This window comes from Micropterus salmoides, unplaced genomic scaffold (genome assembly GCF_014851395.1).
Source record: "Micropterus salmoides isolate LMB-PRFRI ecotype aquatic unplaced genomic scaffold, ASM1485139v1 Ms_hic_scaffold_9, whole genome shotgun sequence".
Lineage (NCBI taxonomy): Eukaryota > Metazoa > Chordata > Actinopteri > Centrarchiformes > Centrarchidae > Micropterus > Micropterus salmoides.
In genome coordinates this window covers 2,574,889-2,602,592 of record NW_024044681.1, presented here as the reverse complement: position 1 = coordinate 2,602,592, position 27,704 = coordinate 2,574,889, and the positions used below count along the sequence as shown (strand labels likewise).

At 41.9% G+C, this 27,704-nt stretch overlaps 1 long non-coding RNA gene across 1 annotated transcript; it reads left to right on the top strand.

The window, feature by feature from the left end:
- Positions 1-50: 50 nt before the first annotated feature.
- On the top strand, positions 51-8,931 carry LOC119896077. Its single transcript, XR_005443166.1, has 3 exons — positions 51-62; positions 1,029-1,032; positions 8,868-8,931. It is a non-coding gene; the product is annotated as an uncharacterized LOC119896077 (long non-coding RNA).
- Positions 8,932-27,704: the final 18,773 nt, after the last annotated feature.

Genomic DNA, 27,704 nt, shown 5'->3' with positions numbered 1-27,704 from the left:
TACAGTGCTGGTTAAGATATCACACTACTGTGCTTGACATGCCTAACATCACAGTAAAAGATGTACTGTGCTCTCCTCCCTACCCAAGCAGATGGGGATCCACATGACTGTGTATTTTCCATAAACTAGGTGTGCATTCCCAGACCAGATCTAACGGACATCCCTCTGGCAAATGCAGATCTTGAGTTGTTCGTGGACGGATCGGCGTCCTGCTCTCCAGACACTGGTGAAGGTTTGGTGGGATTTGCTGTTGTCACTCAGCGTGAAACATTGTTCAGTGGTAAATCACCCGCACATTTTTCAGCTCAAGCCGCAGAGCTAGTGGCTCTCACGGAAGCCTGCAAGCTGGGTAGGGGCAAAACAGTTCATCAGTTCAAGGGCAGACATCTACACAGACTCTCGTTATGCATTTGTAACAATTCATGATTTTGCTGCTTTATGGTGTCACAGAGATTTTCTAACTTCTGCAGGAAAACCCATAGCACAGCAGTCTATACCCACCACAACAACTTGTGATGATAAAATGTTGAGATACTGTGCTAATTTGTTCTTCTCTTTCAACTCTGCACTCCCAGGTGAAAAGTGCATTGCCCTCGGTGCCCACGACTACTCTCCACTTTCCTCACTAGCTGTTGTTCTCCTTGCTTGACTGGGAACAGTCAAGGATCTTTTGTTCCCCAAAATGATGATAGATGCTCAGACTGTGTAAATGATCATGCAGCCCTGGGCCAGACGTTAATGACTGTCTTAGGAGACAGAACCTTTGGTCCATCTGATTTGTGTTGTAGTACTTCTGTGTTTATTCTCTTTTGTTAAATAAAATCTTCAAAGACAATGGTTTGTTGTAACTCAATTATTTGCTCAACCTCTCACCAGGAAATTAATTTCCACGACAGTCCAAATCTCCATGTGACCATTTTCTGCCCTTTTTTCATCCCCTGCTAATTTTTCCATCAGTTCTGCCTGTTAGGAACAATATATGCTGGAGAGAATCTGAGGTCAAAGGTCCACTTACTAATGATTCAAAGCAAAGTGTTCATCAAGGTGAGCAAAGCTGAACTACAAGTGGTGCTAATTAGCAGAGTTTAAGGAAAGGGACCACACATCAACCACGTCATTGCCAGCATTCCATAAATACCCACACATCCTAACTCCTCCCCTTCGCTCTCCTATCCTGCATCCCCCCCTACCTTTCTCTGTCCTGCCTCCTGATCTTCTTCCTCTCCATAGGGTTATAAGCGGGTCCATCGTGCCCGGGTGCTAGCGGGTGCTGCGGATTTCCCTATCGTAGCTTCCCCACAACGCTTTCAAATGTATCTTCGGCAACTGCAAGCCTCATACATCTTCTGTTTCGATCATCAATAAATCATTCATTATACCTGTTGATTGTGTAGTCCTTGCTAGTGAAATGCTTTTTCACCACATGTTGCACAATTATGATCTGAAGTGATTCAAGATGCATCTGGTGGATCAGAACAGCTGATCTGAGGAAGAGCCAAACAGCTCAGTGTTTAGAGGACAAATAGGAGAAAATGACCCATTTGAAGCAGATTCTTTCTGATTCTGAATCCTTCTAAATCTTTACAGTGACGTCAACGTGAGGGCAAAAATATAGGAACATTTTCTTGAAGTGTAAATTCTGAAATGGAGGTTCAGGTGTTCCATCTTAGTTTGAAACAGTATCTGCACTAACAGTTCTTTTAGCACAACATTTTGTCTTCATCCTCATCTTCCTTCAGGTCAGTTTACAGTAAAAACAGTCTCTTACTTTGTGTCTGAGGGTCCAGGTTCAGGACTGAAGTATGGAGGATTTCTTTCTTTGGACCAGTCACTCTTCATAGACAGACAGCTGGATCCTGCAGACTCTGCTCTGTCCTCCTCTTCCATCTTCTGGACTTCAGTTCAGGTGTTTTGTTGTTCCAGCACAGCTGATGTGTTACTGCCTTCCAGCTGAGCATCAACAAACAGCTCAGCCTGTTTCCCTATAGGCTGTATGTAAGTACAAACACATTAAACACCATCAGGACTAGGGACGGGGATCGAGACCCGGTTCTAAATTTCTCAAAACCGTAAAATCAATAAAGTTCGAGCTTATCAATACTGCTATCGAGACTTGCGGGTTCTATGTAACGTTATGTCTCGAGAGTCAAATCTGATTTAATTTGAAACGCAATGGATAAGAAAATCATCAGGCTGCAGTCTCTGCCTGCTCTCTGTTGGCTCCTACACACACACACACACACAGCGGCAGCAGAGCGAGAGGCGGCGCCATCACGGTGGAATACGGTGAGGGTTAAGTTAGTTCCAAACTACTGTAACGTTAGCTGATGACAGCTACGCTCTTACTGTAAGTATGTGCAATAAAACCTTCGCAAGTAAAAAGACAATACTTTATGAATACACAGTCTGTAAGGTAACGTTAAACATGTAGAAATGGTTAATTTAATCATCTCTGTCCTCAGTATCTCATCCTGAATGTTTTATACAAGCACAGCTAACGTTAGCTTGGCATTAGCCAAATGTTAAAAACAAGCTAAATAGAAATGTCTGGAGCACAGACTGGTCTGTAGTCTTAAAAACAAACCAGCCGCTCCTCCTTCTACCTGATAACTTTACCTGCAGCCTTATCACTACTTGTGATGTCAAGTTAATGAGTTACTTTGCTGTGTTAAACATTAATGTTGCTGCTCTAGAAACAACATTTAGCTGTATTTAAAATATTAAATTAAGGCAGTTAATATGTACACTTCAATATATGTTTATTTATCATAAGTGATATGTCATCTCAATATATAATGTTATTGCACATTGAATATTTTCCTCACACCGTGCATGCCTACCTCAGGCCCGTTGGGTCTGGTCTTACCAAATAACCATCACTAAATAATAGTAAAGTATCGATAAAGAATCGGATCGATCGGAAAGAGGCAGTCTCAATAAGGGTATCAATATCAATAAAAATGAACGATCCCCATCTCTAATCAGGACACAGAGCAGACAACATGAACATCTGGACCATTTACTGATGGCTGCAGTGTTTTGAACAGGCATCAACACAGTGACCTACATGATCACCCCCATAGTCCTCACTTTAAACTAATGAATAGGTTGGAGAGATCCCTGTGAATCAGCGTGCAGGAGAGCGATGAACAAACTACATTCAGAAGCAGATATCTACAGAAATATACATTAGGTAGATAAACAAAGTGATCTGAACGGATTTCCTGGTTAGCAGCTCAGAGATCCTGAAGCCACAACTGCAACACGTCTTAGACTATCAGCTGTTAATTCAGCCACCACTTAAACTGTCACACCAGGGACTCACCGGGACTTCACTCTGACATTTCTTTCCTCTACAGTCCACAGGGAGAAAACTGCCTCAGAGACTCTGACAGGAAAAGAATCTTAACACTCACCCTGCCTCAGCCTTCAGTTTTCCTCCTCCTGCTCTGTCCACTTAAAATGGAGTCTGAACTCTTTCAGCTTCAGATTGAACAGGTCTAAACAAGGGGGAATGTTCTCACCTGCTCAGTGTTGGTCCTCCCCTCTCCATTTACAGGAAATCAGCTGGGTGTGTGTGCTGACGAAATCGCATCCTTAAATTTAGCTACAGCACTATCAGACAAACATCTTGCATAGAAAATTCTGGCCAATGGCGTGTAGTTCAGCGATACAAACTCAAGTTATCAAACAGAGGTCAGATAAAGAGGGATTCTGTGGGAACACTATTAAATGTTCAATCTAAATACCATACACCTGAACAAGGTCGAGGGTGTGGTTAAAACAGTGAGTCGGTTCATGAACACTCTCAGAGAAGCCGATGGAATCTAACAAAGAGATAAACGCAGTACTAAAGCTGTCATTCTCAACGTCCACATGAATATTAAAATCCCCTACAATAATAACTTTGTCCGTTTTAAGGACTAAAGTTGACAAAAACTCTGCAAATTCAGATAAGAATTCAGAGTACGGACCAGGTGCTCGGTACACTATAACGAAGAGAATTGGTTGCAGTGATTTCCAACTTGGGTGCGAAAGACTAAGAACAAGGCTTTCAAATGAGTTATAGTTTAGTTTAGGTTTAGAGCTGATTAGTAGGCTAGAGTCGAAGATAGCTGCAACTCCACCTCCTCGGCCTGTGCCTCGAGGAATGTGAGTATTAATATGACTGGGAGGGGTGGATTCATTTAGGCTAACATATTCTCCATCACCCAGCCAGGTTTCAGTAAGACCAAATAAATCAATATCATAATCTGATATTAGTTAATTTATTAGTACACCTTTAGAAGAGAGAGATCTGATGTTTAAGAGTCCACATTTAACTCTCCTATTCGTTTGCACTATTGCTCTTGTGGTTTTAATTTTTATGAGGTTTTTATGCACAGCTCCTCTTCTGTTTACCTTTGATTTAAATAATTCCGATGGTCGGGGGGCAGACACCGTCACTATAGCGTTTTCACTAAGTAACTCCTGAAATGGAGGAGCAGAGAAGTGTGTTAGACTGCGACTCTGCGTAGGGTTTTGGGTGGGTAACTGCTGAAAAAGAAGGGCAGAGAAGTGTGTTAAACTGCGACTCTGCCTCCTGGTCTCAACTCTGGGTTGTCATGGATTTGGTCCACTAATAAACTTGGCCAGATTTCTAGAAATGAGAGCTGCTCCTTCCCAAGTGGGATGGATGCCGTCTCTCCGGATCAGACCAGGTCTTCCCCAGAAAGTCTGCCAATGATCTACAAAGCCCACATCGTTTGCTGGACACCACCTCGACAACCAGCGGCGGAATGACGACATGCGGCTATACATGTCATCACTGGTCAGATTTGGCAGGGGTCCAGAGAAAACTACGGTGTCCGACATTGTTTTTGCATATGTACACACCGACTCAACATTAATCTTAGTGACCTCCGATTGGCGTAACCGGGAGTCATTACCGCCGACATGAATAACAATCTTACTGTATTTACGTTTATCCTTAGCCAGCAGTTTCAAATAAGACTCAATGTCGCCTGCTCTGGCCCCAGGGATGCACTTAACTATGGCCGCTGGCTTCGCTAAATTCACGTTTCTCAAAATGGAGCTGCCAATGATCAGAGTTGGTTTCTCAGCGGGTGTGTCGCTGAGTGGGGAAAATCTGTTAGAAACGTGAACAGGTTGATGATGCCCCGTGGACTTTGAATGCTTACGACTATTCCTCCTTCGGACAGTCACCCAGCCCCCCCCCTTTCCTGGCTGCACAGGGGATGCCGGGGGACGGCTACCAGAGGCTAACTCAGACCGGCCCGCACCGACTACCGGGGACTGGCTAGCTACAGTAGCTAAAGATTGATCTACCAAGGTGCGGAGCCGGACTTCTAAATCACTGAGCCTCGCCTCCATGTCTATAAATAAACTACACTTATTACACGTACCATTACCGCTAAAGGAGGCAGAGGAGTAACTGAACATCTGACACACCGAGCAGGAGAAAGTAGGAGAGAGAGATGGAGAGAGAGGTAGGAGGAGAAGCCATCGCTAGCTGCAGCGCTAAAGTTGCTAACGGCTAAGCTAAAGTACTGTAGCGTCAGCTACAAAAACTTCTGAACAACTATGAGATTGAACAGCAGTCACTAAAAGATGGAAAGAACTGTGAGTGCTTAGGCAAAATTACTGTAAGAATAAGTGTTTAGCGAACAGTTGGTTGCTGTAATCTAACAAATTTAACTGGTATTTCACTCACAAAGAATGTTTTCATCTGCTTTGTGTTCTGTGCATGTAGCCAGCTTTGGACAGAGATTTTGGGAAGAGAGACAACCAGTAAAGTCTATTAGAGCCTATTTCTGAACCAAAGTGCCTTTATTCATCTGTAGTGACTATTCCTATGTGTCTAACCTGCTGAGTCAGCATTTATTTAGCTAAAGAAATAGGTTTATTAAAACATGTAAAAACAGCTAGATAATGTTTTTGAAACAAGTAAATTAACTGTTTGATCCTGTGAAAGTAGTAAAAAGCAGTTCTCCCTGTATTTTTCATTAACAGTACAATACTGTAAACCTTAGTGACAGTAAAGAAAGTTCATTTTACAGGAACATAATAACCCTGCTGCCAGCTGTTTCCTGTTTTTACTTTGGAACTTTAAATGATGGAAATAATCTGTTTTGTTTCAGTTCCAACTAAAGTGCTTTAAACTAAATGAACTAAATGTTCCAGACTTCTTGTCCTGGTTTTGGCTTTTGTGTTGAATGATTGTTATTTCCAGCTTTATTTTGTTCTCCCCTTCCTCTTGTGTCTGTGTTGGCTTCACTTGTGTTTTCCTGCTTGTGTGATTGTTTGCTCCTCATCACTTGGTTTCACCTGTGTCTCCTTAATCACCGCTCTTGTCTTTAGATATTGTCACTGTGTGCGTCTTCGTTCTCGGTCTGCTTTGTCTTTTTCCTTCTTGGTCGAGCGTCTCTGCAGGTCTCCTGTACCTGTGGATGATTTATTGTGGATTTTGTGTTTTGCTTTTCGCCTGTCTCCTGTTCCTGGATTATTGTTTTCATGTTGGATTGTGGACTCTTGGATTTATTGCCTTATGGACTGCCTGCCTCACCAGATTTCAACTGTTGATATTAAACACCGTAACCTGTAGCTGTTCTGCCTACGTGTCCTGTGTTTGGGTCCAGATCCCTGGTTTTTCACAATCAGGTTTATGAGTGAGTTTCTGGTCCTAATGGAGCGCAGCCTCCTGCCCGAGGGGAGGGACTGAAACAGTTTGTGTCCGGGGCGGCAGGGACGACTTTTTCTCCCTCCACTCAAGTCCCTCTACCCTTTTTTCCCCTCAATAAACCTCCTTCCCTCTGAGCGTTGCAGTTGGGTCCTCTCTGTCCCCACACCACATGTAACAAAATTCTTGGTAAATGTGGGAGCAGATCTGGAAGAAATAATAAAGTATCCAGAAACAACAGAAGGGTGGAGGCTGATCTTTGGGATAGAAATCCTAGCTCTGTTTTCTTTAGAGCAGTGGAAAGAAACGAGATAATAGACACTGGAAGACAGTGTGAAACCAAATCCTCCATGGATTGGAATAACACTGAGATGATTATAATAAAAAAGTTAGTGAAGAAGTTGAAGAACCATTTACTCATATCTGAAACTCGTCTTTTCAATCCGGTGAATTTCCAAATCAAATGAAACCAGCTAAAGTAATAGCATTATATAAAACTGGGGACAGACACCATTTCACAAATTACAGGCCTGTTTCTGTTTCTCCCCCAATTCTCCAAAATCCTGGAAAAGCTTTTTACAGAAAGACTTGACAGTTTCATGGAAACACACGAGCTTCTAGTTGACAGTCAATCCGGATTCTGGACAGATCAACATCTTTGGCACTAATGGAGCTAACTGAGGAAATCAGAGTACACAGACAAGAAGAAACATGTAGTGGGAATTTTCAACGCTTTAAAGAAAGCATCTGAGCCCATAAATCATGACATTTTATTCCATAAACTAGAGAGGGATGGTATCAGAGGGGTTGGGTTGGACTGGCTGAGCAGCTGCTTCAGAAACTGCTGAACACAAATCTACACACATGAACATAAAGTGTGGTGTAGCGCAGGGATCTGTCTCAGGTCCAAAGCTTTTCATCATTTAACTCAATGACATATGGAAAGTATCAAACAAACCCTCAAATCACACAAATCATGTTCAAAGCAAATACTCATCTACAAAACCTGTTGAATGAAAGGCAGGGTGGGTATAAACTGAGAGAAGAAGTAAAGTTTAAAAAAGGCCAAATAAGAACAAGTCTAAAAAGTCTGTGCATCACTATCTGTGGGGGGAGTTTGTGGAATATATAATGATAAACACACTGAGTCTGTTTTAGTTCAGTTCATATCTTAAAACCACCTTAAACCTCCTGTGTTCAGTTTAAGGTGGAATTCTGACTGAAAGTGAGACTTTATGGGGTAAAAGGCTGAATTTGCTCCTTTAAAGAAGCAATAATTCATTTGATCACTTGTTGTCAGCAGAAGCAACCTGAAAACACCTGAACACACCTTCACCTGTTCAGGTGAGACGCCACAGTCAAACTAACTTTACTCACATCACAATGAAACTTTACAAGCTGAAAGGAAACTGGAAGAGAAGCTTTTTTTGAATTACAATTCTTTATGTTTTTGATGTTTTATCCCTTTCATGCATGACGTCCACTACAGAGGACAGATATTTGGAAGCCATTTAAGTTGTAGCCCCATGTCACATCACATACGATGTCACATTTTACATCTGTCATTTTGATTTACTGCCTCAGAAATTCAAAACAGGGGAGGGAAGTGGAGATTCACCAATCACCTCAGCAATAACTGTGAAATCCTTTTATTCTCAGAAAACTAAAAAACTAATTTCCAACTAAACAGGATGTTAGAAAAAACTTTTATCCAGATTTAAATTATGTTTCTTGACTAAAAATCCATCTGTCCACTGCAGTGGACGTTCAAGTTTTTAACTTGTTTAAAGGTAAAAACAAACTGATTTAATATGCAAATTAGGTACTAAACCTTATCACACAAATCCATTTTCCAGCACATTGTTAACAAATAATGTTTATATATATATATATATATATTATTCAAGATTGTTGGATTAGTATATTTTCTTTGTTCATTTATATATTTATCAGCCATTTTTTGTTTGTTTTTTTGAGTTTTTAAAATATGTGAAATATAATGTGGAAATGAATTGCAAGTCTATTAATCCACAAGGTGGAGCTGCAACAGGAAGCAAAGCACAAAAGTCAATTTAAATAAGTGTTAATCTGCAGTTCTGTTGTCAGGAACAGAACTAATCTGCAGAGGCTCTTTGGGTTCAGAACATCTGAACGAATTAAAAACAGGCAGAATCAGGTCCAGGTGGAGGTCCAGGTCCAGGTGGAGGAGGTGGCTGAGTGTGGAGCAGAAGGAGTGGAGGAGTCTCAGTGTGTCTGCAGAGACTGTGTAGAAGGACAGAGCAGCAGCAGAGCAGTTCAGATCCACTGATGATACTCTGTCACATCCAGAGGAACACACAGGGAGGATGGTGGACTTGACTTTGTGTCTGACAGTGGAGCTGATCTCAGAGCAGTTCAGACTGCAGCACTGTTGGGATTCCTCTGTCAGTCACTGCTGGATGAAGCTCTCCTCTCCACTCTACCTCCCAGTAACATGGCCCAGTCAGAGCCTCTCCACACACAAGCTGATGCTGCTGCTTCAACCTCTCTGGATCATCAGGACACAGCTGATCCTCTCTCAACACCTCCACCTTTCTGATCCCTCACACAGAGATCACCAGCTGATGAGAGAAGAAGACAGCAGAAGTCATAAATCAGAGTTTACAGAGTAAATGCTCCGTACTTGTATAGCGCCTTTCTAGTCTTTTCGACCACTCAAAGCGCTTTTACACTACATCTGCATTCACCAGTCAAACACATTCATACATTTCATCGGAAACTAGCATTCACACTCATTCATACACTGGCAGAACAGCCAAGGACACTTCGACACGCAACCAGGGGGAGCCAGGGATTGAACCGCCGACCTTCCGATTAACGGCCAACCCGCTCTACCTCCTGAGCCACAGCCGCCCCACAGAGCTGTGTTGAAATGAGAGAACAAACACTCTGAGATCAGATTTGATGGTCCGACAGTTTGATGAATGAGGACCACTGTCTCTATACATCTTGTGATGCTGTCAGCTGGAATCCAGCTTTATTTCCTGGAGACATGAACACAACAACAACAGTCGTCTTCACATCAACTCAAACACATGATCACTGCCTGTTCTCTCTCTCTCTCTGTCTTTCTGTCCAATCCTGAAGCCTGTCACCATTCTCCTCTCACAGCTTCACTGAGGAAAGCAGCCGCTGAGAAGGTTGGAGGTTTACAGGAAATACTGGATCTCTGCTTTGATACTAACTGTGTTTAGTACAATACTGCTGAAACCAGCATGGACTGACTCCAACCCTCTACTGACCTCAGAGTCTCCAGTCTGCAGTGTGGACTCTCCTTCAGATCAGACAGCAGCTTCACTCCTGAATCCTGCAGCTTGTTGTTACTCAGGTCCAGCTCTCTCAGATGGGAGGGGTTGGACTTCAGAGCTGAGGCCAGAGAAGCACAGCTGATCTCTGACAAACTGCAGCCCTCCAATCTGAAAAAATAATAAATGATGTAACTTTAGACAAGACAATGTTCCTGTTTGAAATCATTCCGTGTTAAATAATCTGTTCAGAGCTGAAGAAGGTTTAGAATGTAGAAGTTTAGAAAATGGAAACTCCAAACACTTGAACCCAAAACTGTAAAATACAAAAAGGTAAAAGGAGCTCTCATTAACATTAATGACCGTGTGCTGCTACTTCAATAAAGACGTAGTGACGTCACCTCTTTAACGCTGCAGTTTTTGCATCTTAATGTCGTTGATTTGTATTTGCACACTTCATTGCCAGTGTTCGAGTTATAATCTGAGCTTTGTGGGGGTCTCTAATATAGGCTACTACCTAACGTTACCGGCGGGGTGGGGGTAGAGAGAGAGAGAAAGCTCATTGCTTATTACACCATTCAATATTTCCCTCTCACACACACGCCAACGCACAAACACACACAGCAGTCCACTACTTGCCCCAGATGTCTGTGATATTGCAACAAGGTGTAGGTCTACTCACACTAGGCAATCCGTTAAGTTTTAATAGCCTGAAAAAAAACATCAAAAACTATTGCTCAAAGAGAAAACACAATTCCGCCCTTTATGGTAATATTAAAGTGTTATTATTTTATTCACTGCTTGTCACTGGCACACAGTAGCAAGCATATTATCATTTGTAGCACTGTACTAATTGGAGGATGCATCAAAAAGCCAATAATACTAAACAAATAAGCTGAAGTCAATACAGAGTAGCCTTATACAGTAGGCTACAATACAACAAGTTAATTTTCGCGGGTCGCGGCCTCAGCCTGTTTGGTCAAAACTGTGCGGACGATAGTGGCTGATGGTGGAGAAGAGCAGCCATCCTGCCAGTTATGCGATACGCAGCGTAGTTCATTAGGGAAGTGTGTTCATTTAAGTCTGTTTATCTTGTTTAATGTAAATAATAGTACGTATTAATTCAATGGAAAAATACATTATTTGTGATTCAAAATAATGGTTGTTGATAAATGAATTAGTGACCCCCACAGATGCATGATTTTACTGCTTCCATGGGAGCTCAGACCATCCTTATGGGAACTGAGCTCCCACTGGCTCCCACGTAACTCGAACCCTGATTGGCACTTGGGTGGTGGGTGTGTAGGACGCAGTTAGAAGTAGGTGCACTCACCTGTTCACCTCTCTTGGCTTGAGTGATTACGGGGGTAGGGTGAGCTCGGGAGTGAAATTTTCTGTTCACCGCATTTTTATCTAGAATGCTGCATTTGTGTCATCTGGTGCCGTTGCGTTTTCTTTGCATGGATGTATGAAAAAAAACAGTTAAGTGGAACCATTATGCATTGCTGTGAAATTGAAGATAAATGGGTTAAACAGTGTGTTGGAAATGTATCATTGTGTGCTCGTCATCAAGTTTTCTCCTGTGTTTAGACTACTGCGGCTGTTTTTCCTTTATCGACAGTCATCCATAATATCATTTGTCCACCGCGACTTGTAACATCATAGGCTACCAAGCTTTTAAGAGTGAATTCTGAACACATGCAACTAAGACGACCGCCATCATCCATCCCGATGTTTCAATGTTCACATCGTGCATTTAAATTCGGAACATCGCTCAATCCTAGTTTGTCCTGCAGCATTCTCAGAAGAGTGTGGAAAATGCTGCTGCTGTAGATGATAACATTTACTCATTTGGCAGACGCTTTTATCCAAAGCGACTTACTTTTGAGGAACACCATAAAAGCATCAATACAGCACGAGATCTACAATTGACAATACTAGTAAAGGCAGCAATAAATGCTAGTAAGAGCTAATAGCACGAATGGCATCAGTGGGGTAAATACCTAGGGAAGAATGTAAGAGTTAACAAAAAAAGTGCAATCAATACAAGATAATTAAGAAAAGACACAGAAGAAGAGCACAGGAAGTGCATGTTAGAGGTTAGGGGCTAGAGGTGTAATAAGAAAAAGTGTTCACGCAAGAGATGAGTTTTCAAGAGCTTCTTGAAGTTAGAGAGGAACGCTCCTGCTCTGAGGGTAGCTCGTTTCACCATAATGGCGTCACAGATGAGAACAGCTGCGACTGAGATTGCTTTGTGTGTAGGGATGGCAGAGCCAGGTGACGTTCGTTGGATGTGTGCAGTGGCCCAGAAGGAACGGAGGCTTGTATTGTGGAGTTCAGGTAGATGGTGCAGACCCAGTGGTAGCTCTGTATGCAGCATTTGTGACTTGAATTTGATTCGGGTTAAACCTAGTGATAGTGTTTCTAAAGTTGCCAGCAGAATATCAAAGAAAACAAGTTCAACAGGAAGTAAGTCTACTGTCTCAACTGCCTCGTCAGCACGTATTAAAGCTGAGGCAAACATGGAGGAGCAAGAGGAGCAGCTCAGGAAAAGGAAGGAGCTGCTTAACTTGGAGACTGAAATAGCTTCATCAATGGCTAAAGTAAATGTGTTATGACATTTGGTGGGGCTCTCGGGTGTCGAGTGCTGTACAATGTAAATCAGATGGAATGAAATCAAACAAAAGCCAGAATATTATTATTATTATTACTATTATGTCTATGACAGTTGCACAGCCATCTCAAGATATTTCTGCAGGTAGCTACCCACATGCACGTTTGTTGGATGCAGGACCTGAATAAAGAGGAGTCAATCAGCAGCCTATAGGCAACTCATTAGAGCAGTCTGAGCCAAATGCGTATTAAAGTGGAAACATGTCCTCGATCTCAATCGCAAACAGATTATATCCTTTAATGCAAAGCTGTACTGGTCATCACAACCTAATAAAATTACATCTTTGTTAGCTGAACAACAGTCAGTTTTCTTCCTTCCAAGAAGAGACATTCAGATTCCATTTGTCATGGCAAAGGTAAGGTGGCCTCAAACGGCTGCCATTGGCTGAAGAAGAAAGATGTATTGAAACGGTGTTATGCTGAAGGTGGATGATAAACACAGGCGGTTTCAAGAAAGATGGACAAAGCAATAGGCTAATTTTGTTGAGATTAATAGAAAATCTACCTGCCTGATATGCAACGAAAAAGTTACCATTTTAAAGGAATAAAATATCAAGCGTCATTAATGGACTAAACACAGAGAGCAACGAGACGTAGGCTACCGAGGAGACAGCCACGCAGATACAGAGAGGATTTATATAACTTCAAAGTCTTTAAAGCCAAGAAGGATGCTGAAACTGCAGTTGAAGCAAGTTATGTGGTGAGTGAATTAATCACCAATTAAGGCCAGTTTGAAGGACTGTGTGTTTAAAGTTGCGGATATTTTATGTACAGAAAAAAAGAGTGAGTTTAACAATATCGGCAAACACGGTGGCGGAGCGGATCAGCTAGTTATCAATTCAATTTCAATTCAGTTTTACTTATATAGCGCCAAATCACAATAACAGTTATCTCATAGCGCTTTTCATAAAAGAGCAGGTCTAGAACGTACTCTGTGATGTTATTTATACAGTAGAAGCCCAACAATTCCCACCAAGAGCAAGCACTAGGTGACAGAGGCAAGGAAAAACTTCCTTTATCACGTTACATGATCAGTAACATGATAAAGTTAAAGCTTCCACTGTCCAAGGTGTTCAGTCAGTTGGTATGCCTTTTTGGAAGCAAATAGGCTTACTAAATGATGCCCATCTTGAAGCTGTAGCTGCTACTGAGGGTTTTACCTGCAACCTCCATCAGAGCAAATGTGTTTCAGTTGTGTGAGAATCTGCATTGTTAGTTTATTGCATTTGTTAGTTCAGTGTTAAATTGATGTATAAAACTGTTTATTTTCATTTTTTTAGAAGTATGACGAACGCTCAGTTTGCAAGATTTGAGTTCATTTGTGTGTACATCAGTGGCCCAATTTGAATTATCGAAGTACATTTTTGGTTACATATACTTAATGATGCACACATTTGAGTAAAGTAGTCTCTATATTATACTTTTGACTTCAGTATAATTATCAGCCAGCTTTAATTTACTATTTATTTCAGAAAACCTGATGCCGGTTCATCAAGACAACATCCCTCGATAGGAAGATCTTAAAAGATAGGCACACCTAAAATATGTGAAATTTATGGAGACTGATTCAGAGGTGGACCTATTTATTGGGACCAATGTCCCCAAGGCCCTAGAGCCATGGGAGATTGTTTGAAATGTGAATGGCGGTCCTTTTGCAGTTAAAACTACGCTAGGTTGGACAGAATTGTCCTCTCAAAGGAGACTGCAACAGTGACACCACTTGACACCTACAGACTGATGTCACCATCAACAGAATTTCTGTTGCAAGACTTGATGAACTGTGGGAGCAGCAAAAGATGATGTGCTCAGGATGAGCAATTGTGTTTGTCAAGAGAGGATAGTAATTGTATGAAGTCTGTCACAGAATCTGTTAAGCTGGTCACTACAGTGTTGCTTTACCTTTGAGAAATAATGACGTGAAATTACTGAACAATAAAAGGGTTGTGCTTGAGATGGTAGATTAGCATGCATAACAGATTATGAAAAGTGGCAGTGTACACATACTGTATAATGCCCTGGCAAGCAATGATAACAACAGAAGTTAAACTCTAAATAGAACATCAGCCCCTACACCCATCCCACTTTCCCAAACAAAGTGAGAGTTTAGGCCCCACATACTCACTTCGGGTTTGCCAGATCATATGCGGTATAAAGCTGTTAAGCTAGCACAAAATCTATACCGCTCCCTCCAGTAATGTGAACTATTACATGTCGACAGAAAAAGAGACAGTCATGTCCAGCTTATGTGAATAACATATAAAAGACACATACCAAAACCTTCCAACTCGACGTGTGTGTTAGTATTTAAGCAAGACTCCCTGCAAAAGTCTCTGCATCCCATGGGGAAGAAAACACCTTGTCGGTGGATACGTGGGTGACATGCAGTGGATAAAGAAAACCAGCCTTCACCTCAACATCCAGGAGCCACTTTCAGACATCATCAAAAGCTTGGCACTGCTTCATCACCTCTGCTGGACAGTCTGGAACTGCTGGCTGGCCAGCTGCAGTATTTTCTCTTTCACTTGAAAGTGGTAAATCCGATCAATCATCACGCACGGCAACGCGTCCTCACCAGAGAGCTGCCTGCCCAGCTGGTTTGCTCAAATGTGCCAAAGGTTTAGAGAAGTTTTCAGCACCCAGTAGCTCGGGGAAGAGCTTAGCCAAAAACTCAGTCAAGCGTCCATTCTACATTTTTCCACAAATTTTAGTATTTTGCCACCAGGAGCGAGCCTAAAGGTTGATTACTTTCAGGCTAAGTGCTTCATTCTCTGATGTAATTTTTGTGCATGTCTGCTCAACAAGCAAAAGGCGGCAAAAGTGGCAGAGGACCAGACAAAACTTTGTTCCTGGATAACTTGTTATCATCGTGGATGACTCTGTGCCTCGCAACTCATGGCTGCTGGCCAGCAGAGACCCGTTGGGGTGATAGGTATAGAATATTTGAACATAATGTTGCTATTTGCTAAAATTCCCAGCTTTGGAATGTAGGAGCCACAAATGTACGTTTTTTGCATATTCATGTGCTTCGTTTGCATTTGCACATTGCATTGGCATTTGGGTGGTTGGTGTGTATGTGGGTGTGTAGGACGCAGTTAGAAATAGGTGCAGTCTCCTGCTCACGTCACTTGGCTTGAGTGATTATGGGGGTAGGGTGAGCTGGGGAGTGAAATTTTCTGTTTCTGTTTGTTTCTGCATTTTTATCTAGAATAGTGTATTTGTGTTGTCTGGTGCTGTGGCCTTTTCTTTGCATGGATGAATGAAAACAACAGTTAACTGGAACCATTGTGCATTACTTTGTAAATGTAAAATTAATGGGTTAAACTGTGTGTCAGAAATGTATTAGAGTATCATTGTGTGCGCGTCGTAAAGTTTTCTCCTGTGTTTAGCCTACTGCGGCATCCACAATAGGTTCCATCTATACAAACTTAGTTTCTGTGGGTTTGGCTGCACAACATGATTTAAGACTCCAAAGTCTCCAAAGATGTAAAATATGTCAGGATAAACTTTCGGAAATGTGATCAAAAGACATCTACAATATTTCTTTGAGGAAATCAAATCAAAGCTTCTTCACTTCAAACTATTTAGTCAGTATAATCATCATATAGCTTCATAATAATGTTGGAATTGTCTGATAGTTCTCATTTCTTAAAAAACATGATGTGAAATAGAAGCTGAAAATCAGGAGTTTAAGAGGTTCAGAGTGAATTATCCAGTGGAGATTTTTCTTGTTATATTAAGCTTTTAAATGTGGAGCTCAACCAGGGGTGTAGATATAGACAATGCAGACAGAGCAGCTGCACTGGGGCCTGCACAGGTACTACAGGCCTTTGACGGGACAATTTACAAGCTAGTCTTTGGCAGGTGCAAATGCAGTAAACCTCATCAATCAATTGCAAACACCCATTTCACCTCAATGCAGTATTTACAATTGCCCTCAAGTGCTAAATAAACACTCATATGTGCATTTCCTCTATTGCTGTGGTGTCCGACACCACAGGCTTTTGTGGGTAAAACTACTGACTGCAGTCACTAGTTTTACAAAAGTCTGTAGCAAGCAGTAGGCTATAAGGTATACGGTGAATTATAAAAAAAGTTATTCCACAGATTCAACAGAATGAATTATGTCTTATTTTCTTTGATATTTATGTCACATAACCCACATATGCATTGCTGATGCCGGTAAGATGTATATGAATGCCCAATCTTAAGTTTCTATTTGATCATGTAACAAGACGCAAGATCTGACCAGTATATTAGCAGTTTCAAGAGGTTTCAAGAAGAGACGAGAGAAAAGAACAGGAGGAGAGGATCGCCAAGCTCCATAATAAGATTGTTTTGGAATACTGAGGACACTGTCAAAGATTTTGCTTGTTGGATCCCATTCAGTTAGTTGATTTAGCCTACAAGTGCTTTTTCGGTGGATTTGGTGCAGCTGCCTTAACACTGTTTTAAAAGTTATCATTTCAGGGTCAGCTCGCTGCTGAGTAGACCTACCTGTTTGTGTGGATGTGCGTGTGGGTATAAAACTGTGTGTGCACCGTAGCTGGCCTGTTTTCTGAACATGGTGTTGTTTTATGGGTAGGCCACTTTTCTTTATTATTCACCATAATGTCTTGCCTCTCTGTCGAAGAGGAATGTGGTTGCCATGATTCGCGAGGTTATTGTACTGAAATTGCCCGATAAAAAGTCTGCTTCATTTCAGCACTGTGCACAGCTCCTGCACTCAGCTGTCTGTAGTGACGTTTCAGTATTTTGACAATGACAGCACTGGGCATGCTCCTTTTAACTTTCTCTTTGACTTCTGTACTTTGCAAATACGAAAGTCTAGGTGACACAGTCCGACTCTGAAAATCCATCACATGATGGTACTTTACTTTAGATTGCTGCATCCAGGCACATGCAAAATAGCCACAGCAGCATGTGTGTGTGTTGGAGAGAAGCACACAAAGAGAACTTCTGAAGTTAATATGTTAACATGGAAAGAAATCAATGTAAGGAGCTTTAAATGAGGTATTTAATGCATCTAATCTTATCAGTTTTTAAACCGTGGCAAAACAAGAAAACAATGCACATAATTTTGCCAATTTAGGGATCCCTTCTAGACACAAACACAGTGGGGGTGCCTGTGTGCTTCGTAACGGTGTAGCCCAAGGGCCCATCATAACAGCCTGCACTGGGCCCTGTTGTTACCTACCATATGCCACTAAGCTCAACATTGCTCTGCCATAGTCAATGGACGAAGGAAGAAATGAGACTTTAGCACTAAGATACTCAGTGTGGATCAGTATAATATCAGCCTTATGTCTACACTTTAGTGTCACCACAACTTTCACATCATATTAATCTCAGCACAGAAGGAAAAAATGGTGTCTGACCTCAGAGTCTCCAGTCTACAGTGTGGATCTCCAGAAAACACACAGCAGCTTCACTCCTGAATCCTGCAGCTTGTTGTTACTCAGGTCCAGCTCTCTCAGATGGGAGGGGTTGGACTTCAGAGCTGAGGCCAGAGAAGCACAGCTGATCTCTGACAACCTGCAGACTCAATCTGAATAAAGAATAAATGATGCCAATAAAAATATATTTCTAATCCAATCAGATGTGTTCAGGTTTAAAATATGGAGCTCAACATTACTATGTCCTAATCAATGAGCTTTTCCCTAAAATGAGTAGAGGGACTTTGTCATTGTGTTATTGTGGATCATCATAATGTCAACCTTCTACAGACATCATCCAAATGTCAGCATAAACATTCATACACCTATTCATGTCGACACAGATCAATAACATGCTGCTGATCTCAGGCCAGTGTGTGTGTGTGTGTGTGTGTGTGTGTGTGTGTGTTCTGAAGGATCAATCAGTGATCAGAAATTCTTTGTGAAACACATTGAAACAAACAGAAAGCAAAGAAATATTTCTACGTTATGTATGAACAGAAATTAGCTTCGATTGTTAATTAAAAATATCAATCTACAATAGTAACAGAGAGTCAGTGAACTGACCTCAGAGTCTTCAGTCTGCAGTCTGGACTCTCCAGAAAACCACACAGCAGCTTCACTCCTGAATCCTGCAGTTTGTTGTCACTCAGCTCCAGCTCTCTCAGATGGGAGGGGTTGGACATCAGAGCTGAGGCCAGAGAAGCACAGCTGATCTCTAAAATACTGCAGTCCCACAATCTGAATAAAGAATAAATGATGTAACTTTAGAAGAAAATGTTCCTGCTTGAAATCATTCAGTGTTTAATAATCTGTTCAGAGCTGTAGAAGGTTTTGAATGTAGCTGTTTAGACAATAGAAACTCCAAACACCTGAACCCAACAGGATGCAGGTTCAAACTGTAAAATACAAAAAGGTAAAAAGAGCTCTCATTCATATTAATGACAACGTGCTGCTACTTCAATAAGGACGTAGTGACTGCAACTATCAAACTCTGCAGCTCCACGAGTGGCTCCATCTATACAAACTCATGTTGTGCAGCCAAACACATAGAAAAACCCACAGAAACTGATTCAAGATTCCACTCAAGATCCCAAAGTTTCCAAAGATGCCAAACATGTCAGGATGAACTTTGGGGAAATGTGAACAAAAGACATCTAAAATATTTCTTTTAGGAATAATGGAGTCATCAAATCAGCTTCTTCACTTTAAACTAGTCAGTCAGTATAAGCATCATATTGTCACAAGCTTGGATTTCAGTGTGGTGTTTCTTTGATATTTTGTTTATTGTCCTTTCTGTTTTACCCATTGCCTCTGTGTTCTTGTTTAGGATTTTGTGTTTTGTAGCTTAGTTTCATTCATTCACAAGTTTAAGTTTACTTAGTATCTGTCTCGTCTCTTATCTTAGTTCTTTGCCTTAGTTCTTAGTCCTGTGCCTTTGTTCATGTTCTAGTGTTACTCCTGGGGCGTGTACCACAAAGCAGGATTTGAGCTTATAGAGGTAAGTTTGGGGTTAACCCTGGGTTTTCAGTACCACAACAGTGGTTCACTTTTTACCGGGTTAGATTGGTCGGTTACGTTGTAACCTTGGTTCTCTGAGTGGACAATCTCTCCACTGTTACATATTCCATATGTACGGGGTTGGTCCCCTGAGGTCAGGTACGTGGAAAGCTCTTTAAGACACACTGGCTTGCCCAGCGATGCTGTGGTTCACCTATAAAGCCGGTGTGAAATCCCTGATTGTTTTCTCCGAGCGGCAGTTGGAGAGATTACCAAGGTTACAATGTAACCGACCGTTCTCTATCATGTCGAGACTTTCAGCTACCCAGGGAGGAGACCGTGCTACCCAAGCCCATATAGTGGAATAAACAAAATATTTATTTATTTGCTGCCCCAAAACTCTGGAACAAGCTCCCCCCCTGACATTCGTACTATAACGATATATCCATCCATCGTCAAAAGCTTATCCTGTGTACAGCGTCGCGGGGGAGCTGGACAATTTTTAGAGACACCAATTCACCTAGCCTGCATGTCTTTGGATGGTGGGAGGAAGCTGGAGCACCTGGAGAGAACCGGAGAGAACCTGAACATGCAAACTCCACACAGAAAGGCCGGGACAACCGGGGTTTGAACTTCTTGCTGTGAGGCGACACTGCTAACCACTGCAACACCGCGCCACCCACATTGTGCCTGGACTCAAAGCAAATGAAGAGCTGGTTCATCTATCTGAGGGCCTTGAGTGCACCTGCCATATTCAGCCAGCACTCTGATCAGGCAGAATGTGGACTGGGTTGGCTCGATCACCTGTCCTTCCATGGGACAGAAGAGTGACCGTAGCTCGACCGGCTGGGTCAGATGGCATTCAGACGAAATCTAAGACTGGAAAGCTGGATTGTCCCTGGCGGGACCAGGAACTGTCTCAAGCTGGGTCTGCAGCAATGACAGGATGTCCTGTGCCCTCGCCGACTAAGGATCCACCTGTCGAGTTCCGGACATGTGGCAAACACGCCCCAGCGGCAAGAGTAGGCGGCCCTCATGGAAGGTGCCCGCGCCTCTTGCATTGTTGAGATCCTCGGGCAGAGGTCTGTTGTCTGTTCCAGAGTCTCGACTGAAAACTAAAGGGGACAGAGCGTTTGCTGTCAGGGCCCCGAGGCTCTGGAACAGCCTGCCCGAGGAAAACAGGTCGGCTGAGTCAGTGAACTCTTTTAAGTCCCTTCTTAAAACATACTTTTATAGGAGAGCTTTTCCCGATGTTATTTGACTTTATTTTATCCCTTTTATTTTATTGTATTTTACTAATTTTATATAAATTTTTCATGCTCTTATCTTGTTTTTTTTTGTATTATTCTTTACACTTGTTAAAGCACTTTGTAACTTGTTTTTGAAAAGTGCTCTACAAATAAGGATTATTATTATTATTATTATTGTTCTCACCACAGGTTACGTCCCTTGTCCCTTTCAGGGGGGCCAGGCCACTAGCTGGAGTCCCACTGGGAATGGGTGAAACAGAGTGCCGCCTGCCTGCAACAGGCAAGGGGAACTATCTGCACCATGGCAGCTATTAAGCCCATTAGGTGAAGGCAGAGCCCCCAGTTGTCCCAAAGAGGAGCCTCCAGAATCAGCCTCACCGCATCCACCCACACTCTTCTGAGAAGAGGTTGGAGGAGAGTGAAGGATGGAAAGCAGACCTTGGGGCCACAGGTGGCCCAGAGCTTCCAGCCCAGGAGTGGATTGCCGTTCTTCAGGGAGAAGAAGAGTTGACAATGCGCAGATTCTCTGCACGCGAACAGGTTGACTTTAGCCCTGCCGAAGCGGTGCCATATCCAGCCTCCACTTCCCTGGGTGAGTTTATCCTCTCGACATGATGCTGCTGAGATCAACAGCCAGGCACGTGTACCGCTCTGAGAAAGCAGAAGCGGGGGAGTGCCCACAGCCACAACTTGGTTGCTATCTTGCAGAGAACCCAGCCCCCCTTGCCTGTTGATGCAAGCCTCCTCTACTGTGCTGTCCACCCGGACGATGACATGATGACCTCGCAGTCTGGGCAGAAACTGGCAAAGAGCCAGGTGCACAGCTCTTAGCTCCAAGACTTTGATATGCTGAGTCACCTCCATGATGGAGGCAAGGAAGGAGGAAGCCTCCTGAAGCTCCTCTGTAGGACTGGGGCTGACAGAACCCTCCGGCACGTGATGAGACAGGTGGCGCAGGTAGAAAGACATAATGGCTTCAGAATTAGCCAAGCAGGTCTGCGTAGCCATAGCCTGCAGTTCTTGTAGGGCAGGTAGCCTTGAGAGGGACCTGTACAGTGTGGAGGACACCTCCGTACTTTCATCGAACCAATATGGCTTGTTGGTGGCTCAAACACAGTACACATTGGTCATGGCCATCTTCAAATGGCAGAGGAATACTACAGCCCACACAGTTATGTCCCTGTTGGCTTTCCATATCTAACAGCTCACGGTGAGATTGGAAGGGGCAGGCACCAACGAGGGGAGCACTCTCTGTCTTACTTCGTGTTTACACTTAGCTCTGAGAGGCTAATAGCTTAGCGTGCTAGCACAGCTACGCCCTTATCACTTTTTACTTTCTGTTTGTTTGAGATGTCAGGTGTCAGCCAACAGCGCTGGCATGCATGCAGACTATTGTCTGAGCACGTGAGCTGACAGCGCCGGCAATACGCTCAAGGGAGTTGGCATCTTCTCTAAACAGAAGTGTCTGTCTCGTCTGTTAGCCGACAGTATCGTACAGCAGCCTACTAACTGCTTTGAAATGTGTTTAATATTTTTTATTTGTTCCCCAGTCCATTTCCCACAGTCACAGCCATTAAAATAAATGGGATCCATTTTTCTACGTGAGGCTCAATATTAAGAGCAGTTTGGTAGGGATATTCAAATACTAAATTTTAATATGAGGGTAGGCTATTTATTTTATGGTTAGTAGCTATCTTAAAGTCTATCACAGAGACTGGTCATGTTCTACCCCACCTTTTGCAATGTGGGTGTAGGTAAGATGAGTTTTCAGTAGCCTAGATGTTGACATTCAGTTTTTCAACCACTATTTGAGCACATTGTGTGGCATGAATATATTTTTCGTTTTATTACTTTATGAAGTTAATTTAGAACAATGTTTGGAACACTTTTGAGTGTGTTAAATAAATAAATCTCATTTTTGAAGTGAGGTGGACCGACCACTTCTTCAGTGCCCAAGTCTTTTAATGGGGAAATGCTGACACAAAGCCGAGCTGAAAGAATAAGGCTAATATTTTCATACAGCTCATAAGAACGCATAAAATCAATGTATTGTTTTAGACTGCGTCTGTTCATTTAGGCATTCACACTGTCTGTGTTTTTCTGCCTCCCTGCATGTGTCAGCTGTAGCCATGCTACAAGGACCATGTGTGTTTCTGTAGTGTCACAGTTTAGCTCTTCGTTTGTAAAATATGATGCTCTTCTGACAGTGGACTTGTTCATGTCTGAGATTGGTCATCTGCTGTGAACATCGCCTCTTTTATGTGAACATGCTCACGGATGGATTGGGAAACCCTGGGTTGACTTACCAAGTTGATGACCAGCTTTGTGGTACCGCTCATCCCAATTGCGATTGTTAGGTTAGTTAAACCAGATAACGAAAACATATCCTAGGTATGTTGAACTCGCTTTGTGGTACAGGCCCCAGGTCTGTGTACTTCTGTTTCTTGTTATTTTGGTCTTGTCTACCTTGTGTTCCATTTCATCCTAGTCTCTGTCTGTTTCTCTGTTTGGTTGTTGTTAGTTTCCATCTGTTCCACCTGTGATCACTGAGCCTGTCTGTTCTCTCCTTGTGTCTGTGTCTATGTCTCTCATGTTAGTGTAGTCCTGTTTTGTCCTGTCTCTGTTCCCTGCCCTGGTTTTGTTCTGTTATGCTGTTTCTGTCTAGCATTGTTTCCTGTCTGCTTGATTGCTTATGTGTCTCACCTGTGATTAATTGCCCTGCCTACTTGTGTGTGTTGCCCTCAGTTCTGTTCAGTCCTTGTGGTGTTATCCTCATATGTTGAGTGTTCTGCCCTGTGCCCTGTTTCCTGTGGTTTCCTGGATTGTTTCCCTGTGATTTGGATTATACCTGCCTGTGTTGAGAATTATTTTAGAACATTACAGCCTAAATTGTTATCATTAATTGCTAGAGCGAAGGTGGTCTGCATTGGCATCATTTAAAATATTATTTTAGAGTGTAAAGTTAAGATTACAGTGTCAAAACTCTATAGCTATTGTCATCATTTAGAGTGCTATTTTATAGTGTAAAGTTAAGATCCCAACGCTGAAACTCTATAGCTCTGAGAGTGTGTGGTCCTCTCTGTGTCTAGCTGCCTGGAGGCAGTAACAGTAGCACATGTGTGTGTAAGCAGGCATGTGTGCTCTGGGAGCAGAATGAGCACAGCAAGGCATCATCAAAATGTAGAAGCAGAATTAGTGAAAATTGTGTTACAAAACATACATCAATAGAGTAAGAATGTCCTGTCTATAGCAAACAGCACAAGAGACACCAGGTTTTTGGTTAAAATAGCATGATCGGCAGAGGGCATGCCTAGGACACAGAGAGGGGGAGCATTGCAGACAAAAAGTTAGACATTAGGCAAGAAACAGTCATCAGTAATTATCCTTAATCAATATTAATAATCATTATTAATCATTTTAATCAGTTGTATTATCATTAATCAGTTACTTACTTTAAGTAATAATTGTTATATCATCATTTTAATCATTTTACTAGTATTAATCATTAATCATTCTTTTCTTTTTACATAGATGTGCTTTGGTTTTTACTTCTAAGTAGTGAACTGTAGTCATGAACACAGAAACAAGCTCACTGTGGTTAGATCCTTGAGTGGGAGGAATGACTGCAGGAACAGGCTGCAGGTGGTTTACCTTGTCCAACTGTCATCTACTGTAGATTATGACCATAGGAGAGGCTACAGGTGTGCAAGATCTGCTGACACTGTGACAGTGCATGCTTTGATCTACTGTTATGTACTGTTGTTGTGATTACATGAGGAACTGCTGATGTGTTAATCTGCTGATTAAGGGGGTTTGATTGTCAACTTTCAACCTCTGGTTATTATAGCCAGTATGAGCTTTGAGTGAACTTGCTGTAGGAATTCATGCTTTGCAAAAACACGACAGAGGATGACCAAAAACCGACAGATGCTTGGCAAAAACACGACAGACAGATGATAAGCAGAAAGCAGCAGGATAACATCAAGAATGCTGTAAGAAACCAAGCATTAATGAAAAATGCAACTTTACGTATGTTATTCTTATATTAATTCTTTAAAAATACAATTATGTGTCAAATTAAGCATGCGTAACCTTTAAAAAAACGGTGAGACTGAAATTGAAATGTAAATGATGAACTTCTTATGCAGTAGTAAAAAGATGTAGTAAGTCTACAATACAGTAATAAATGACAGCAGGGGAACAGTGTTAATTCGTAAAAACAACACAATAACAGAGGAAAAGAAGTTCATCATAAGGAAAGGAGGGGGCAAACCAGCACAGAAGAGATATATATAATATAAGGCTGTCTGCAGACCATAGGAGGGACTTCATCCTCCGGCCTGCTGGGATGTTGTACGGTTTGCTGTCCTGTTTTGGAATAAACTCTTTTTGCACCGACTCTTGACCGTCTCCAGAGAAGTTTTTGATTGCAAATTTATTGACTATAATAGAAAGCTAATGGAGTATTTTTTGACAAAGTTTATTAAGTTGGTGAAGGTGGGGACCAGGCTTAACTGGCCCAGCCTGGTCGTACATCTGACCCAACCCTGTTTAGATTTTGCTGTTTAGTTTGGACTGTAATTAAAATATCATCAACTGAACTTTGTTCTGGTCTGCATTTTTGTCCACACCTCTGTATTCCTGCTTCAGCACTCAACCTTTCTGACACTTTAGTGTCATAACAATGTTGGAAAAAGCAAATACTGAATATATTTGTTGTTGTCTGATAGATGAAATAGATTATTTATTAATTGAATTCATGTAGTTTTATGATCAAAACGTGATGTGGAATAGAAGCTGAAAATCAGGAGTTTAAGAGGTTTAGAGTGAATTATCCAGTGGAGACGTTTCTTGTTATATTAAGCTCTTAAATGTGGAGCTCAACATTGCTCTGCCACAGTCAATGGACTAAACCACTGAAGAAGAAATAGACTTTAGTACTGAGATACTCAGTGTGGATCAGTATAATATCAGCCTTATGTCTGCACTTTAGTGTCACCACAACTTTCACATCATATTAATAAAAAGGAAAAAATGGTGTCTGACCTCAGAGTCTCCAGTCTACAGTGTGGACTCTCCAGAAAACCACACAGCAGCTTCACTCCTGAATCCTGCAGCTCATTGTGACTCAGCTCCAGCTCTCTCAGATGGGAGGGGTTGGACTTCAGAGCTGAGGCCAGAGAAGCACAGCTGATCTCTGACAAACTGCAGCCCCTCAATCTGAATAAAGAATAAATGATGGAGATAAAAATCCATTTCTAATCCAATCAGATGTGTTCAGGTTTTAAATGCGGAGCTCAACATTACTGATTATGTCCTAATCAATGAGCTTTTCCCTAAAATGAGTAGAGGGATTTTGTCATTGTAGATCATCATAATGTCAGCCTTCTACAGACATCATCCAAATGTCAGCACAACGTTCATACACCTATTCATGTCAACACAGATATATAACATGTGATCAAGTCAGTCTGTGTGTGTGCATTCTGAAGGATCAATATTAGTGATCAGAAATTCTATGTGATAACACATGTAAATGCAAATGCTCTGTATTTGTATAGCGCCTTTCTAGTTTTTGCAACCACTCAAAGCGCATTTACACAACATTCATAAAGGTGGAACAGCCACCAGGGGCAAATCAGGGTTCAGTATCTTGCCCAAGAACACTTCGACATGCAGCCTAGAGGAGCAGGGGATTGAACCGCCAATCTTTCGATTTCCAAGCAACCCACTCCACCTCTGGATGGAAGTTATGTATGAACAGAAATTAGGTTCAGTTGTTAATTAAACATATCAGATCTATATTAGTAACAAAGAGTCAGTGAACTGACCTCAGAGTCTCCAGTCTGCAGTGTGGACTCTCCAGAAAACCACACAGCAGCTTCACTCCTGAATCCTGCAGCTTGTTGTGACTCAACTCCAGCTCTCTCAGGTGGGAGGGGTTGGACTTCAGAGCTGAGACCAAGAAGCACAGCTGATCTCTGACAACCAGCAAAGACTCAATCTGAATAAAGAATAAATGATGTAACTTTAGAAGAAAATGTTCCTGCTTGAAATCATTCAGTGTTTGATAATCTGTTCAGAGCTGAAGAAGGTTTTGAATGTAGAAGTTTAGAAAATGGAAACTCCAAACACCTGAACCCAACAGGACGCAGGTTTAAGCTGTAAAATACAAAAAAGTAAAAAGATTTCTCATTAATATAATGGCAACGTGCTGCTACTTCAATAAAGACGTAGTGACTTCAGCTCTTAAACTCTGCAGCTCCACCAGTGGCTCCATCTATACAAACTCATGTTGTGCAGCCAAACACAAAGAAAAACCCACAGAAACTGATTTAAGATTCCGCTCAAGATCCCAAAGTTTCCAAAGATGCCAAATTTGTCAGGATGAACATTGGGCAAATGTGAACAAAAGACATCTACAATATTTCTTTTAGGAATAGTGGAGTCATCAAATCAAAGCTTCTTCACTTTAAACCATTCAGTCAGTATAACATCATATAGCGTCAGACAATGTTGGAAAAAGCAAATACTGAATATATTTGTTATTGTCTGGTAGTTGAAATAGAGATTATTAATGTCTTCATTGAAGTCATGTAGTTTTATTATCATATTAAGCTTTTAAATGTGGAGCTCAAACATTGCTCTGCCACAGTCAATGGACTAAACCACTGAAGAAAAAATAGACTTTAGTACTGAGATACTCAGTGTGTGTCAGTATAATATCATTTGTCTGCACTTTAGTGTCACCACAACTTTCACATCTATTAATAAAATGGAAAAATGGTGTCTGACCTCAGAGTCTCCAGTCTACAGTGTGGAATCTCCAGAAAACCACACAGCATTCACTCCTGAATCCTGCAGCTGGTTGAAACTCAGGTCCAGC